This window comes from Bombus pyrosoma, linkage group LG18 (assembly GCF_014825855.1).
Source record: "Bombus pyrosoma isolate SC7728 linkage group LG18, ASM1482585v1, whole genome shotgun sequence".
Lineage (NCBI taxonomy): Eukaryota > Metazoa > Arthropoda > Insecta > Hymenoptera > Apidae > Bombus > Bombus pyrosoma.
The window spans coordinates 1,353,446-1,372,191 of record NC_057787.1 but is presented as its reverse complement, the minus strand read 5'-3'; the positions used below and the strand labels follow the sequence as shown (position 1 = coordinate 1,372,191).

The 18,746-nt window shown below is 37.9% G+C and overlaps 1 protein-coding gene and 1 long non-coding RNA gene across 4 annotated transcripts in view; both read right to left on the bottom strand.

Moving 5' to 3' along the window:
- LOC122577276 overlaps window positions 1-5,945 on the bottom strand; it is a 33,347-nt gene extending 27,402 nt beyond the window's left edge. For both annotated transcript variants that reach the window (XR_006320192.1, XR_006320191.1), the window contains exons 1-2: window positions 5,807-5,945; window positions 5,580-5,738 (exon numbers count right to left, since the gene is read on the bottom strand). This is a non-coding gene — a long non-coding RNA (uncharacterized LOC122577276). The remainder of the gene's footprint in view (window positions 1-5,579; window positions 5,739-5,806) is intronic.
- The window catches only part of LOC122577275, a 146,389-nt gene that overhangs the window by 88,063 nt on the left and 39,580 nt on the right, over window positions 1-18,746 (bottom strand). The window lies entirely within an intron of this gene.

The following is an 18,746-nucleotide window of genomic DNA, read 5'->3' as shown; positions in this document are numbered from 1 at the left end:
TTATAGAAATGGTCAAGGTATTTGAGTAATGAATTATTCATTGTATTAGGTTGTCTGAGGAGTTTCTTTTTGCAACAATTTGTCTTTTATATTATTTTATTGAATTACGTATGATCCATCCCTATTATTACGTTCGTGCATAATTCAATAAACTGATGTGAAAGAAAAAATATTGCGCGTCTATTATTTCCCCATAAAACGAAAGAAACTTTTCGGATAACCTAATATCTAAGAGGTTAATTACTAATATCGTATAATTAGTGGTATCACGAAATAAAAATTGCCTGGTGTAATATTTAAACGGTGAAACAAACGTTAATTTAGTTTCTATTTCTTTAGTTACGTTCATGAAAATTCGTAATTAATTCGTGCACTTACGTTGTACAATTTTGTAAAATGTTTTATAAATTGTCTAGGCACGCACAAACGATAATTTGCTAACTAATATCATTAACGAATTAACAAATTGTACATTATAGATAGTTAAGAAATCACACTATATACAAAGATATACAAATTTTTAGGTTATCCGGAAAGTGTCTTTCTCTCGCAAACGTGTCTTTCACAACAGTACAGCTTTGTACAAACGAGAAACCAAGTCTGTGAAACGTCACGGTGTTCATCTCAACAGAACAAAATGGATCGTACGTAATTCGACAAAATACAATAAAACAAAAATCGTTATTCGTCTTTTATTTTCTCATAAAACGAAAGAAACTTTTCGGACAACCTAATATTAGTAAGCTACAATGTTTAGTGAGGCTGTAACATTAATTATATGTTCATAGTCTATATACTAATTTTTGTATACTAATTTTTTTACTAAATGTAATAAATACAATTAATGTAATGCAAATTGTAATAAATATTTTGTAACTTCCATATACACTTTTCGATTGATGAATTGAGATAGCCGTGTCTCATTAAGGTACTAATGAAATTTCAAAATGTTTCCTATAACGCTATTTTCATAAATATTTTCCACGATAAATATCGAAATATTAGGTGGTCGGAAAATTGTCTTTCTTTCGCAAACGTGTTTCTTACAACAGTGCACTTCGTACAAACGAGAAACCAAGTCTGTGAAACGTCACGGTGTTCATCTCAACAGAAAAAAATCGATCGTACGTAATTCGAGAAAATAATATAAAACGTCTATTAAAACGAAAGAAATTTTTCGGACAACCTGATACATCTCTATCTAACTTTCTTAATACTTTCCAAGATATTGTTTCAAGTGAAACCAACCGATAAAGAGTCGTTTCAATGTTCGTCGTAGGAATCGTAGTAACCCAACCTCACTGATGATGTCAATCCTAACCTAACCCTAATAACATTACAATTCACAGAGAAACTTCCATCGGCAAGAAACTCTGCAGTATTAAACGCAGCTCTAAGAACCTCCAAAGTGCATAGCCAATCCTGTATGCCTTTACTTTGAGCAACGATGATTCTTCTAACGATTCCTCTCCACTGTTTTCTTCAATTGCCTAATGAGATTTCTAGAAAATGAAGCAAAAAACTTTTCGGACAACCTAATACCTTTTGTCCACTTTTCTACGTCGATTTCATTTTCATCTATTTCTTTCGTCTTCTACCTTTACGTCTAATCTCGTTGTTCGCTAAAACGCGGTGGTTTTTCTTCTTTAAGACAGGGCGGAGATGTGACACGATCGTGGCCGAGTGAATTTTTGCCGGATCCGACGAAATGAGACGCGTTAGATCCAATGGTATTGATTAGAGGGTCGAGCCGTGTGCTAGGGGAATATAAATCGTTCGGCGTGGCCCGCTGAACGCGCTGTTAAAAGCTCGTGATCGCTGCGTACTTCGCCTTAACGCGGCGATCATTGTTTTGCTCATTACGACTCTGTTTCTTTCTTTTTGCCCGTACGATTGCAAGTGGATTGGAATTGAAACTACGACTCGTGTTCAACCGACACTCACGCTATCCTAAACAACACAGCACCTGAAATATCCACTTTTAATAATCATGTTCTAGCATCGATATCATTCCGGTTCCACCTTCTCATTTGTCCAAACGTCCAGATAGACGTGACATCGTTCCGCTGTTATAAAATTCGAGAAGAAGAAAAAAAAGTGACACGGACAAAGAAACGATAGATCGACGAGGTTTCGATCGTATGAGAAATTGTAGCCGAGCCGAGAGATAACATCCGGCCGACCTTCTCAGCTCGCATTTCGTCATTTTTCGACTCGCCTAATGGAAAGTTAAACGGTTCGAGATAACGTCGGATAAAGCGCAAACGTTGCGAGATCCGCGCTATTAATAGACGCGGATCCACGCGCGTGAAACCAAACTGTCATTACACAGCAGCTGCAAATAGGCGTTTCTTCTTTGTGTGTGCGAGTATAAATATTTATAGAGATTATTTGGTCGTTGCTAACAGCCAAACGAAATTGATATTTTCATATCTCTGCTAACGTGTCAACGGATACAACGATATCGTGTTCGCCGATTAGGCACTTACACATTCAACGTAATCTCTTGATTTTCCTTCGATTTCCAATAGGATTCGCGTTTAACTGAGATGGAAGGAATTCTTGCGAAAGAATATTCAATTAGCGAGACCGTATTACGAGATGGGATGAGCGTGATTGAATTCGTGACAGGATGGAGGTGAGCATTTTTCATCCGAACGCTTGCCAAAGGTTCGAGTTTGCCGGAAGTTCGATCAAAAGCACGTCCGTCGGACGAGCGGCGTACACGAGGAGGTGCGAGAACCTCGCTACAGTTAGAAATGCCTTTACATTTGTTTCAGTCGGTCCGAATCCGTCCGTGTCGGGGGACCAACTTCCAACCCCTGTACGTCGTCATTAAAGAACTGTTGGTGGGACGAAAGTTTCACCGTGAGAAACGTGTGAGTGGTGAAATTCGACGGAAATTGGGAAATAAAAAGGAGAAAAGAATATTTGGCAGCTGTATACGTACAGTATGAGATACAAAGAGTGTTAGATTGATAGCACATTTGTGTGTACTGTATTTATATAGTACGTGTGCAGGTATGGGGGTGGAAAGACTGGATAGGAAGGAAAGTGGGAAATAGAAAGGAGAAAAGAATATTTGGCAGCTGTATACGTACAGTATGAGATACAAAGAGTGTTAAATTGATAGTACATTTGTATGTCCTGTATATATGTACTGTATTTGTGTATGGGGGTGGTAGATGGGAGAAAGACTGGATAGAATGCAAAGAAGATATGTGAAATGGATCTTAGGTTTAGATGTGCATGCTAATGCAAGCTAACAGAAATCAAAGAAAAAGCATTAAGAAGAGCAGCAAGGTATGAAGGGAAAGCCATAGAGTGATAAAAGGAAGTAGTAAAGGGTAAGAGGAAACAGAGAGGCATAAATGAAAGGAAGATGCATAAAGGAAAGAGAGAGAAACTGGGGAAATGGCGAAGAAGGGAAAAGAGCAAGAAAGAGAAAGAAGGGACTAGAAGAGGTGAGAAACGGAGGGACACAGATGGAAGCAAGAGAAGAGCAATAAAGGATGACGGTAGAGCAAATTATAGAAGAAAGGAGAAAGAGAGAATCAGAAGAGAGGGAGAAATATAACAAACATTATAGAAAAATGGCCAAAGAAGAGTTACCAAAATACTCAGAAGGGAAGATGAAGTGGAAGGACAGGAAAATACTAACAAGATTCAGATGTGGAAACGAGACCAAAGCAAGATACTACTGGAAAGAAGAGGGAGAAGAAAGATGCAGGCTATATAAAAGGAAAGAAGAAGGACCAAAGGACACAGAAAAAATACTAAACGAGACTGGAGAAGGACTAACAGCACTGAAAACGATAATGGAGAAGAGAAGGGCAATACAAGACGGGGAGGAACGACAATAAGGAAGCACAGCAAGGAGGCAAAAGCTCAAAAGTTGCAATAGTTTTAGAGACCAAAACCAAAACCAAAGCCGAAAGGCACGGAGTAAGCAACAATAAATAAATAAATAAATAAATAATAGTACGTGTGAGAGTGTACGTGAGCGTGTCCAGGTCTCAGTTGAGACAAAAGCAATTAAAAGCGGTTGGAAGTTATTAGAAGCGATCAGAAGAAAAGAAAGAAACTAGGGAGTAGATTGTCGAGTCCTTGCTATGTCCAGTTAAATTCAGATAATTATTAAATAAATTTCCAACTTTTTGTTCTTTCCAAAATTCTCTCTGTACCTTAACAAAAAGAAGATAATTTGAAGGGAAATAATTTTTGATATCGCGCATGAATGGCGGATAAGCTGCAGGAATAAAGAAACAAATGAATTTTGAACGGTCGTACGGTCGATGTTAAATAATACGTCGCCCACCGGCGTTCAATTGTTCGACACAATAAGCTCAAGTGACATCCGTGCGTCGTGTGCTTGGCTACAATTTGTACACACTTCCGATACAATACTCAATCACAACTCGCGAAAGCGAGGTTGCGTAAGGCTCGTTGCGACGACACATTGTCGGATATTTCGAAGCGATCGCGAGAACAAAAGTTGGCCGGACCATTAGTCAACCGGGTGGCAGGTTGCGCGGCTTGAAAAATTGACAAAGACAACGCTGTCGATTCTACGTTATATCCGTGAGCGCCTATTTTATACTGCAGAAAAACACCAGTGACAAAAGTATAGTAGCTTTACGGAACACGCGATGGATAATAATCAATCTTCTTGTTATTTTCGCGAAAAGAAAAATAAAAGCAGAGAAATCGGCCGCCAAATTTCAAGCTGCAGGATAAGTGCGATTTTCCGTTCAGGAAAAACATTCACGTCGGCCAAGCTTTCACGCTGCGAACCGGTAGCGTTCGGTATTGACGTTTCTCCACGTTTATTTCCATCCGTCATCCGCGCGAATGGTAAAGAAGAGAAAAAACACAGCGGTCGAAGAGAAACAGACGAAGAGGTAAAACGATAGAGAGGAAACGGAAGAATACGAAATGGAAAAAGAAGACGAGGGAAAAGAGGCAGAGCGAAAGAGAGAGAATACTCGCATCTTGCTGCCTTTATAAATGCTTCTACATTTATTAAGGCTACTCCCCGGAGCCTGGACGTACCAGTGTACGTATTTCGAAATGAATGCCTCGTGACGTGGCACCGCGACGCTGTCGTCGGGGCGCGCGAGCGCTACGAAAAGTGAAATATTTCCGTCGTATTTTCACATGCGCCGCCACGACGAATGGCGTCCCTGCGTCTGACGGCTCTGTGCTTCGGCAGCGTGGCAAACGAACAGGAATAAAAAGAAGAAACGAAATAATAATAAATACGTAGGCACGCGTAATACAGTGTTTATACACGCGAATGTGTGCATATGTATGTTATACGCGCATAACGAAGACGTGGAAGGCAAAGGCGTTTCAAACGAAAGGTTTCGTTGCCGGCGGAAAAATGTCGCGCCGACCGATCGAGAATATGGCGGCCGCGCTCTTCGTTTGCATGAAAATGAAGAAAAGAATTTATTTCGTCCGTATGAGAAACGCCGCGTTTCCGGCATGATTTATGCAACTCGAGCGCGGGAAAGCGCGACGCGGAATTTCGCATTTTCTGCGGGTTCTTTCGTGATAGTTTGACAAAGGATTTTCACCTGGGTCGTTGGTTATTGTATCGCCAGGACTAATAGCGTCGCCATCTCGTCACCGGTGCAAATATTTCTTCTTACATTTGCAAAAGCTGTTCCAAGCAACCTGATTGCTTGTCCTTGTTGATTCTCATCTATCGTCAAGAATCTAACCTACATCAAGACCTGGTGATCAAATGAAAAACATGTTACTAAATATAGGTTTGGGGTTGATATTTAATAGCTTCACGCACATTCTAATTTACGTTCTATATTTCGCCACCTCGTACAAAACGTCCGAACACACCGGATACACTTAGATAATTAATACGTGATCGACTCCTAAGACAAAAGAGCGTCGTTGGAAGTCGTACCAACTTAGCTCGTAGGAACTAGCGATCATACCAATTTAACATTTTTTAACAAAACATTCCTCATACGCTTGGTTTTATGTCGGCAATCTTATCGAAAATCTGATTGGAAGATTGAACAGGTAGCCGCGACGAAAAGTTTCCTTTCGCATCGGTTGTTTACCGTCAACGACGCCGGAATTACACTGAATTATTTAACGGTAGTATTTCACGGTTCACTTTTCATGCGATTTCTGCACGCTGCTTCGCCGTGCAAAACATCTAAACACACTGGTTATTCTTAGATAATTAACACGTGATCGACTCCTAAGACAAAAGGGCGTCGTTAGAAGTCTCGTACCAACTTCGCTTGTAGGAACTAGCGATCATACCAACTTAACATTTTTTAACAAAACATTCCTCGTACGCTTGGTTTTACGTCGGCAATCTTGTCGAAAATCTGATTGGAAGATTGAACAGGTAGCCGCGACGAAAAGTTTCCGTTCACATCGGTTGTTTGCCGTCAACGACGCCGGAATTACATTGAATTATTTAACGGTCGTATTTCACGGTTCACTTTTCATGCGACTTCTGCACGCTGCTCCGCCGTACAATGCGCCTGTAATTTTATATAACCAGTTAAATGACTCTTGGCAAGGAAGTGATTTGTCGCACGATATTTTATTTCAGATAATCATCCTCCGTGTCAGACGTGGGCTGTCCACCGCGACAATGTATGTATACATTGATTAATGGACGCCTGTTCGCCGCGGGATAAAAGTCAGGGAAAAGAGAGGAAGAAAGGATAAGAAAATCGGAGATCGAGCGCCTTTTAAAAATCAGGACACTCTGGTTGCGTGCGACATTGGTCTTGCATTTTCGATACTTGTTAGCCACAGGTGAGTTCCGCGCTGTCGTTCATCGTTCCGTTTACCAATCGTAGCGATCATTGTAGGTTATCCTGAACGATATTGATAAAGCAAAAAAAAAAGCGAGCATAGGCAAATGTTATTGTCTGTTGATTCTCGAGTGATTTAGAGTGGAATGCTTGTTGGAATTTTCTGCGGTAAGAGAAACGTCTCGCCTGTCAGACGAACGGATTCATCGTGGGCTGTTTGAAACAATAGGATCTTCTGTTCGTGTGACAAATTTCATGTCAACGCGATTAAGACGTTTGCAACTTTCATTCACAGCTATCGTGGTTTAATGTTAGGTTGTCCGGAAAGTTTCTTTCGTTTTGTAAGAATATAATAGACGCAATTTTGTTTTGCATTAATTTATTGAATTACTAGTAGTAGTAATTAGATGAAATAGTATAAAAGAGAAATTGTTGTTCGTCTATTATACTCTAAGTGTGGAAGGAATACTTTGATTCAGCTTACTTTATTTATAACTATACTAAGAAATTAATTATTTTGTTATAAAGCAACGATGAAAGAGTTTCCTTATTTATTTTTATCGACGCCCGCGAATTTTATTTTTTCTTTCTATCAGTTTCTTTCATTTTATAAGAACATAATAAACGCATCATGTTTTTTCTTTTATATTAGTTTATTGAATTATGCAAAACGTAATAATAGAAATACAACGAAATGGATGATACTTAATTCAATAAATAATATGAAAGAGAAATTGTTGTTCATCTATTATCGTGAAACGAAAGAAACTTTTAAAAATAACAGAGGATAAAAAACAGCAAAGAAACATTTGCGTAAAATATTGAAACAACAGCTGGTAGGATTAGGAAAGAAAAAAACTAAATCAATCAATCAATAAAAATAAATAAGGAATCATCGTTGCTTTAATAAATTGCCATTCGACTGTATGTAGCTGTTTGATGAGAAATTCACACCAACGTGAAAAATTGCATGTTCCAGGCGTTTAAATCGAAAGCAGGAAAATTTTATCGGAATTGTACTAGGAAAACTGGCTATTTATTTCTAATTTTCTTCTCGCTAAATTTTTTATCTTACCGCGACTTGTAATGAAGCGGTTACGAGAGGATTACCAAACACCCAGTATATCACAGCCGCGTTGCAAAGGAAAGCAGCCTTTGCCAATAGCTGTTAACCCGATAAAGATGTTTATAAGCAGCTTTCTATGGACGCATCGGCCATTCTTTAACGTCCAGCGCAGTCAAAAGCAGGCGACATCATTTCTGTAAAATCAGCTAGGTAACAGGGTATTTGCCCTAATTAAACTAATTAAATACGCGTTGAACATCGTGATGACTTGCACTAGAAATGAAAATTCAATCGACGACTAGAAAACATTCGCGAAATTGTAAAACATCTGTGAATTTTATATGAAATTAAATTAGTCGATTAAATAAAATTAATGAAATCATTTTTCTAGGTGATTTTAACGTTTCTTAGCAGCGTGAACTCGATCAACGTTAAATAGCAGAAAAGGAATTAATCATTGAAAAGTTTACGAGCAATCGACGAACCGGATCGTGTGCAGGTAACGAGCAAAGGCGATCATCGCGATACAAAAGAAAGAACGAAAGCGGCTCTTATTTTACACATCTTTGCTGAACCGGCAATTTCCGGCGCGTAGTTTAAAAAATGTAAACGCTAGGAAATTGCAAGATATCGTAAGAAAGATGCGATTGCCAATGTTTTCCTTTCGTTGGTGATTCAGCGAAAGATACAATGTACGCGACATCGTACAATTTGCATTCGAAATTATAACTAACCGCGCATTAATTTCTGTCTAGAGGTTCTACTATCATCTCGTTTCTTTTTCTCTCTTTACATTTTACCCATTTTACAAAACGATTCATAGCAATTCCTTTGATTCTTTTTTCTTTTTTTATTTTTCGCCAACTACTTTTTCGTCCGTTTCGTATAATGAAAGGTCGTTTGCGATAATGAATTCTTTGGAAATGAAATTGGCCGCGAATATTCACGGCAAATGTACGCCATTAAGGTGTTCGGAGGTTTTTGAATTTGGCGAAATATCCTTGTTAACGAAGGCCGAGTTGTACAATAAGATGGAAAAGGCGAGCGACAAGTGTCAGCAACGATCGAGTGTGATAGCAAACGACAGGAGGAAATGGCCACGTTTATCCGAGAATCGGGTAGCATAACTGCAAATGATAGATTACGATTAACCGTAGGGCCCGGCAGCTCGATCGATCAGTCGCAAATGGCAATAATTTTCCTACGACTGCGAGTAGCGTACAACGTCTTCATGAAATGAAGCGTTTCGAGCCAACAGGTTTCGAAGCGACGCGGCGGACCGTTTCCATCAAAGAAGCATTAATGAAGATGAACAAACATTATACATAATAAACGCTTCTTTGAATGCTCTAACCTGTCGTAGAGAAATAAAATGGAAGAAAATGCCGACAGCACATCATCCATTCGAGTAAACGCAAATAGACGCATCTATTCTATCGAAGCACTTGGTGCAACAGAATATCACGCTCATCGTCCACAGCCATCTTTTCCCTTCGACCATCGTAGTAGCATGGTAACGACTTAATCTGCTCGCACGCGATTCCACAAAATATACGTTGCTGCCCCTTTCTCGATCAGCCTCCAATTCACCTAGCATCGCTTACGTAACACGCATTCTCCTTCGCCAATCGACTTTGCTTAAACACTCGTTGGAAAGTAGCAGCTTTGGTATCGGGAAGGGCTTCTAAAGAGGTGGAAGAAGAAAAAGGAAGAAATAAAGAGAGAAAGAAAAGCGACTGTTGGTGCGCGAGGGGCGCAATTAGCGAGGCTCACTCGGGTAGAAAGTGTGGCTCTCGAAGCTCTCGAAATTGCCCCGCCGGGAAACGAAATTGCGTTTTGCAGCGCGTAATACGTTGTACTTTCGAAACGGTCGGGGCCTGGTCCGAGAACGAGGGCCGCGTTCGAAGCTTCGGGCGGTCGCTCGTGAAACGAAAAACAGAGCAACACAGCACGGACCGGAATACAGAACGACGGCGGCGGCGGCCATGGTAGACCGCGAAGACCAGTTTACAAGAAGAAACGTACGCTGAGTGCGGAAAGTACGCGCGCGAACGCGAAAAACGGTCCCGCGGAAGGTCCATCCACCCTCGGTACAGCACACGCCGTCGTCATCGAGCGTCTTTTAATTCTGGTTAGCTTACCGTGGCTGGTATCCTGCTTTAGTCTTTCATATTTAAATGTATTATTAGCAGAGATTATTATAAGCACCAGCCGGGGGCATTAAGTAGGGCCGATCGCGAGCCATTGCTCACCGGTATCAAGAATATTTTATATCGAGAGTAATTTCCGGTTTTGCGCACGCCTTCGCGTATACCGCGCGCGACCGCCTCTCGCTGCCCCCCAGTTTTCCCCCGGATGCGTGAGCGTTATCGACCAACCTGTAACGTTCGATCGTCTTTTTTTTCTTCCTTTATCATAACAGGCAAGAAGTAGTAGTAGGTATATAGGGTGTATGGTTAATTAACTGCGTTGTTTCTTGGTTATAAATAAAATAGTAGAATTTTGTATAAATATTAGGTTGTTCGAAGAGTTTCTTCTGCTTTATGAGGAAATAATACGAGTAGCACAAGGTTTTTTCTTTTGTATTATTTTGTAGAATTACGTAGGATTCATTGTGTTCTGTTGGGATAAACACCGCGATATTTTACTTGGTTTCACGTTTGTACGAAGGTGCATTGTTGTAGAAAACACATTTGCGAAAGAAAGACACTTTCCGGACAAGCATATATGTGTTGCATTGTAAACTGCAGATTTGGTAAAAGTATTTAAGTATTCTGATGAGTGGATTTGGGTACTCAATGACCGTAGGTTAATTTTGTAAAATATTTTATACAAAATGACGAATGCATTGTCAGTAAAAATGTTGCGAGTAATTTAGTCTTTTGGTGTAATGTAAAAGTTCTAGATAATAAGAATAAGAATAAAGAATAAGAAATAGGAGTAGAGAATAAGAACAGGAAATAGAAATAGAGAATAAAATTAGGATATAAGAATAGAAAATTAAAGTACAGGACTAGAATAAAAACTAAAGACAGAAAAGAAGATTGTTTCTCATATTCATAAGGAATTTTCCAAAAGCCAAACTGACCAACTATGTTCTTTATAAATTCTTCAATTTCATTGTCCAACTTCGCAATTAACATTCAATTTTCAATCATCTAAACAGAGATCTGTTCCGTCCACTAAATTGTACAATGTTTGTTAGGCTTTGAACGATTTAGATAGTTTTGTAGATATTCATGAAGACATAGACACCTGTAGCCAACTGACGGTCTCGAGTACCTCGCAATGTAATCAAGAAGCATTAAACCTAGGCAAAGATTGGTTCCAATTGCTGAATTTTATTGTTGAAGTTGACTAATAGAGGAACGAGTGGATGAATTTGTAATAGAAAAATATATTGAAATAAGTATAGGTACAGGTATAGTGTATGAGGACAAAATCAAGTAAATTGTTATAATTATTTATTAATTTAGTGTATGATATTGTCGCGATTGACTGATAGAGGAATGAGTGGAGGAATTTGTAAAGAAAAATATATTGAAATAACTATAAGCACAGGCATAGTGTATGAGGTCAAAATCAAGTAAATTGTTATCATCATTTATTAATTTAGTGTGTGATATTGTTGATGTTGATTGGTAGAGGAAACAATTGATGAATTTGTAAAAGAAAAGTATGTTGAAATAAGTATAAGTGCAGGTATAGCGTATGAGGTCAAAATCAAGTAAATTGTTATCATCATTTATTAATTTAATGTGTGATATTGTTGAAGTTGACTGATGGAGGAACCAATTGATGAATTTGTGAAAGAAAAGTATGTTGAAATAAGTATTAGTACACGTATAGTGTATGAGGTCAAAATCAAGTAAATTGTTATCATCATTTATTAATTTAATGTGTGATATTGTTGATGTTGACTGGTAGAGGAAACAATTGATGAATTTGTAAAAGAAAAGTATGTTGAAGTAAGTATAAGTGCAGGTATAGTGTATGAGGTCAAAATCAAGTAAATTGTTATCATCATTTATTAATTTAATGTGTGATATTGTTGATGTTGACTGGTAGAGGAACCAATTGATGAATTTGTGAAAGAAAAGTATGTTGAAATAAGTATAAGTACAGGTATAGTGTATGAGGTCAAAATCAGATAAATTGTTACCATTATTAATTAATTTAATACATGATATTGTTGAGGTTGACTGATGGAGGAACGAGTGGAGGAATTTGTAAAGGAAAATATATTGAAATAAGTATAGGTACAGGTATAGTGTATACAATAGAAAAAGTTATGATAGGGAGCACGTTCATATATCTGTGGCAAAGGACATACCAAAAAAGTTAAACTTGTAGCTACAGTTGAAGGCTACAAGAAACAGTAATAGAAATCTACTTATAGCTGTTTTGTTTCCACACCTTGTAACCCAAAACATAATGTATATTCAAGGGCGCGATAATATGCTCCTCTCCTTATTTACAATATTTTTCTTTCACTAAGTCCTATTTTCTACGTAATAGCAGTCTGCAGGTCACGGATATACAGAAATAAAGATGTAGAGTTTCTCTTGAAATAATTACTGCAACATTTCTAAACGCTGCACTTTGAATATTTCACATACTTTCGCGTGTCTAAATATCCACGACTGCACAAGCAGCCACACAGTCAACTTATAAGATGCCAAAATATCAAGCATTAATCTCTCAGGGTAAATTGGGGATCGTCGTGAAGGAAACGATACAGGTCGATGGTTGCCTCGTGTCCGATCTGGTCAAGTCTCTGACCCAGCGAGGGTGTAGCGGGGGAGAAGACGGATAATCCATCGTGGCGGCGATGAATCATGAGAGAATGCTAGGGATGTTGAAGAAGCGAGCGGACTAGTGGCGGGAGCGAGAGGTAAACCGTGAGATCGGTAGAGAAAGGGATAAACGTCAGCTAGAAAGATCGAGTGTAACTAGAGGGTGCCGTCAGAAATTCTTACGTGGAAAGGATAGAGAGAGAGAAAGAGAGAGAAACAAAGAAAGACAGAAGGGGAGAGAGAGTTGGAGAAGAAAGAAGGATGGACGGGTCGATAAAGGAACGTCGGAAGAAGGCAAGGAAAACAGAGGGAAAGAGTCGGTTGAAAGAAACGGGGGTGAAACGAAATGGAGAGAACGAGAGCATAATGGGGGGAGGCAGGGAAAATGCTAGCTGTCGACCAGGCCTCCGGAAGTCCGGCTGCCGCGTTGTCGTTCCTCCATTTTTCAAAAAATAAAACCCACCGCAACGCAGGCTCATTGTTTACTTTTGCCGTTCGAGCGTTCGTGTGGCTTCGTGCACAGGGGTTGAACCAACTCCGCACAGGGTGGATACATGGCTTCTCTATGTTCCTGTATATGAATTCATATAGAATATTTATCGAAGTATCGAAGAAATACGACTGTATTGTTCATTAAACGACATAGATTACGTTTGTGAATTAAGTTCGTATTTAAACTATCGAAAGTTTTTCCTTTTTTGACAAATAAATGAAGGAAGGACCGGCACACAACGCGATTAATTCCGTTATGGACGTGAAAATCCCCCGAGCTTAAAGTTCATTTTCCAAGGAAAGATGAAGTTCTTCCGAAACTTCGCTCCACCCACCTTTTCTCGAACCTGTGACGTTCCTATAAATCTATTCTCCGAAGAAGCCTATGTTCTAGAAAACTTAGGGACCAAAAAGTTTATCAATTCCTTAACTTTGTATATCCTCAACTTTGAATCCACCTCTCGCCATTATCATCGCGACACAAAGGACCAGTCATGGCAGCTAACACTAGAACTACCGATAGTTAACACGAAGCTATTTCTACCAAAACCAGTGAAAATGACTGGTCTTTAAAAAATACCTAACGATAGAATATTTTCATAATTTATTGATTTATTACTTTCTTACAGAAGCAATTCCATGTTATGCAGTATATTTTTGCTATTATTAATTCATCTAGGACCATCGTACCTAAGCGAGGATCGACGCGTTTATAAAATTGTAGAACCAGTCGTTTCGACTGCTGTGGTATTTCTAGCAACAGCATCTAGCGATCTAGCGATCGATCCGGAATTTTCCTGATAACTGATATCGTCGTATCGAATGATACGCGGTGAAAATTTAAAAGACGAGTGGCAAGTTGTACGAAACGAGGAAACTGGTTAATTGGGGTTCGATAAACAGATTGCAGCACCCTTTTACACTTTGACAAGTACCAGACATTTTAACTGGTATTAGCATAAGTAGCCTCGATGAAAAATTATTTTCAGTTTGAATACATAAAAAAGAAAATAAAATTTATTATATTATTTTTTCAGTTATGCGAAAGTCGTTACATCATTGCGGAGAAAAATATAACACGACGTAGGAATTTTCAAATAAAATTGTAAAACCAGTCAATTTCACTGGAGTGTTAGTTCTAGTGTTAATGAATATTCCCTAGATGTTTATACAATTATGAGAGATTAGAATGTGCAAGTATAAAATGTACAAAATATTCAATGTTAATAACTCGTTTGAATAATTAAGGCTGGACGAAATTATACTACACTAGAACATGAAGTAGGAATTTTCACATAAAATTATAAAACCAGTCAATTTCACTGGAGTGTTAGTTCTAGTGTTAATGAATATTCCCTAGATGTTTATACAATTATGAGAGATTAGAATGTGCAAGTATAAAATGTACAAAATATTCAATGTTAAGAACTCATTTGAATAATTAAGGATGGACGAAATTATACTACACTAGAACACAAAGTAGGAATTTTCAAATAAAATTGTACAACCAGTCAATTTCACTGGAGTGTTAGTTCTAGTGTTAATGAATATTCCCTAGATGTTTATACAATTATGAGAGATTAGAATGTGCAAGTATAAAATGTACAAAATATTCAATGTTAATAACTCGTTTAAATAATTAAGGCTGGACGAAATTATACTACACTATAACACGAAGTAGGAATTTTCACATAAAATTGTAGAGTCAGTCAATTTCACTGGAGTGTTAGTTCTAGTGTTAATAAGTATTCTCTGAATGTTTATACAATTATGGGAGATTCAAATGTACAAAATATTCAATGTTAACAACTCATTTGAATAGGATGGATGTAATCACTATGCTACACTAGAACACAAAGTAGGAATTCTAAAATAAAATTGTAAAACCAGTCAATTTCACTGGAGTGTTAGTTCTAGTGTTAATGAATATTCCCTAGATGTTTATACAATTATGAGAGATTAGAATGTGCAAGTATAAAATGTACAAAATATTCAATGTTAAGAACTCGTTTGAATAATTAAGGCTGGACGAAATTATACTACACCAGAAAACAAAGTAGAAACTTTATAATAAAATTTTAAAACCAGACGATTTGACTGGTGTGGTAGTTCTAGTGTTAATGAATATTCCCTAGATGTTTATACAATTATGGGAGATTCAAATGTGCAAGTATAAAATGTACAAAATATTCAATGTTAATAACTCGTTTGGATAATTAAGGATGGACGAAATCACTGTACTACACTAGAACACAAAGTAGGAATTTTCAAATAAAATTGTACAACCAGTCAATTTGACTGCTGTGTAATACAATGTAACAGGTATATACTAAAAAGTAGAACTGCGCTCTTAAAACGAGAATAGCCTCTACTATGGGAATGAAGCGTGAGCCAAAGCGTTGAAACGCGACCAGACGCAAAATAGTACTCTTTTGGGACATCCACGTTTCTGTCGTTAACAACGTCGTCGCAGTTTTCGCCGGGTGAACGTCTTCGTCAGACGCGACGTCACGTGTAGGGTGGCTAACAACTTGAGGGGATAATTAGCGCCGGAGATAGTTAATCAGTCAAAAGAGAGAGAGAACAGCATCCCCCGCGCGTCGCTAACGGCGAACGCGACCTGTCGTCTCCTTATTAAAGCCAAACAGAAGTGTCTGGCGTTGTGACGTCATTATTAATTCAAGAACGCCCGCCGCTAACGACCGCAGTAATTACTCGCCGATGCGGGAATTCTGTTCGTCGGTCCGACACAAGAAGAATGAACGCCGAGATACGTTTGATGCTTCTTGCTATGTGCGTCAGTTGTTGCATCTTTCTCCTTTTTTCTTTTCTCGTCCTGATAGATTTATGATCATGAAGCCTTGATTATTCTGAAATCAGCCAGATACACAGCTTAGCCAGAAGTATGTACAGTCTGCAAGAATCTTCCTTTACCAGATCTTTGAACCAACTTTGAGCCAACGAAGTGGATAGTTTCGTTAATCTAAAGAATTTCTCATATCCTGGCTACTCTCGTAATGGCTTATCTATCATCCCTCCAATCGGTCGAGCAGAATCTCGTGCAGATGCCATGCGGACATCGCACGAAGGGAAGGAATTCAGGGAACCGTGTGCCGCGAAACCGTATGAAAGATACGAATATCAATTGGCGATAGAAAATCCCACCGCGAGCAACAACAACGTTTGAGAAATATGGCCAGCAGCCAAGCCCAAGTCCTTGATCCTAGGTACTTATCACCCCCTTGCTGGAGCAACCGTTGGCCGTCTGTAGTACGCCGAGTGTGTACACAATTTTGAACAACTTTCTTCCTTTTGCCGGGATAGCTGCCAGCGATAAATTTGCCGCGGAGCTTTGGAAAGAAAAGGAGGAAAGAAAGACACGTGGAGCGTATAGATACGCGTGCTAGCGAGAGCAAAGAATAAGTAAGAGGAAGAAGAAAGAGGAAAGGAAATATACAGAAGTGGAATAGCGTGAAACACGCGACGATGGGTAACGTTGCAGGTTAGGGCAGGTTAGGATGAACGTTAGGTAGACGCAAGATCGGCTTCCCAGGTTTCACATCCGACTTGTCAGTTACGTCACGTCACGTCACGGTGCGTCACGGCGCCCGGCACGTACAGATACAATGCGGTTGCCGAACCCATAAATCGCTCAAACGCTGCTCCTGCAATGGACGCCGGTTACGTGGACGAAATGCAAAACCAATTGCACCCGAATTCTACCGCCTGTACCTTTCGACCACCCTCCGCGTCCTACCTGCATGATTTCTCTTGACAGCATTCTCGTGTCTTGCTGGTCAAATTTTACCGGAACTTATTATAATGAGACGTTTTCTCAGCGTTTTCGAGGTACATGATATTCTTCGAAGAAAAAGAAGGAAAGAGTCTATGTTAAAGCAATTCTTATTAAGGTACATAATATTCTTCGAAGAAAAAGAAGAGAAGAGTCTACGTTAAAGCAATTCTTATTAAGGTACATGATATTCTTCGAAGAAAAGAGTCTACGTCAAAGCAATTCTTATTAAGGTACATGACATTTTTCAAAGAAAAAGAAGAAAAGAGTTTACGTTAAAGTAATTCTTATTAAGGTACATGATATTCTTTGAAGAGAAAAGTCTATATTAAAGCAATTCTTCTTAAGGTACATGATATTCTTTGAAGAGAAGAGTCTACGTTAAAGCAATTCTTCTTAAGGTACATGATATTCTTCGAAGAAAATAGTCTACGTCAAAGCAATTCTTCTTAAGGTACATGATATTCTTCGAAGAAAAAGAAGAAAAGAGTCTATGTTAAAGCAATTCTTATTAAGGTACATGATATTCTTCGAAGAAAAAGAAGAGAAGAGTCTACGTTAAAGCAATTCTTATTAAAGTACATGATATTCTTCGAAGAAAAGAGTCTACGTCAAAGCAATTCTTCTTAAGGTACATGATATTCTTCGAAGAGAAGAGTCTACGTTAAAGCAATTCTTCTTAAGGCACATGATATTCTTCGAAGAAAAGAGTTTACGTTAAAGCAATTCTTCTTAAGGTACATGATATTCTTCAAAGAAAAGGAAGAGAAGAGTCTACGTTAAAGCAATTCTCCTTAAGATACATAATATTCTTCAAAGAAAAGGAAGAGAAGAGTCTACGTTAAAGCAATTCTTATTAAGGTACATGATATTCTTTGAAGAAATTCTACGTTAAAGCAATAAGGATCATGTACCTTGCATATTATGAAATCGTTTAAATTCTTACAAAATTAGGGAAATTCCGACAAAACAGAAATTAATATTATTATAGATACTTTGTGTGTAGTTATAAATAGACATAATTGTATGTCTGTTAGGATAATAATGAAAGAGTCGTCGTTATTATTTCATTTATTATTCGATCAAGAATTTTTCTTAGTAGTTTTTCTTCAGATACTCTAAGTGTGCAAGGAATACTTTGGTTCTGCATACTTTATTTATAACTATATTAATAAATTAATTATTTTATTATAAACTAACGATGATAAAGAGTTTCCTTATTTATTCTTTATTTTCTATTTCATTTTCTATCAGCAATTTTTCTTTCCTAATCCTATCAACTGTTCCAATATTCTACACAAATATTTCTTCACTGCATTTTATCCTCCGTTATTTTTAATTATATCAGGTCGTTCGAAAAGTTTCTTTCGTTTCGTAAGTTGATGGTAGATGAACAACAATTTCTATTTTGTATTATTTTATTGAGTTAGGTGTGCTCCATTTCCTTATATTTCTATTATTACGTTCGTGCATAATAAAAAAAACATTGTGCGTCTATTATTTCCTTATAAAACGAAAGAAACTGATAGAAAAAAGAAATCGATAAAAATAAATAATGAAACTCTTTCATCGTTACTTTACAACAAAATAATTCATTTCTTAGTATAGTTACAAATAAAGCATGCGGAATTAAAATATAATATATAAATAATATATAAATTAGAATATAATAAACGAACAACAATCTCTCTTTTATATTATTTTATTCAATTAAGTATCATCCATTTCGCCATATTTCTATTATTACCATCATTAATAAAAGAAATTAGGTTTTAGGTTAAGTTAAGTTAGGTTAGGTT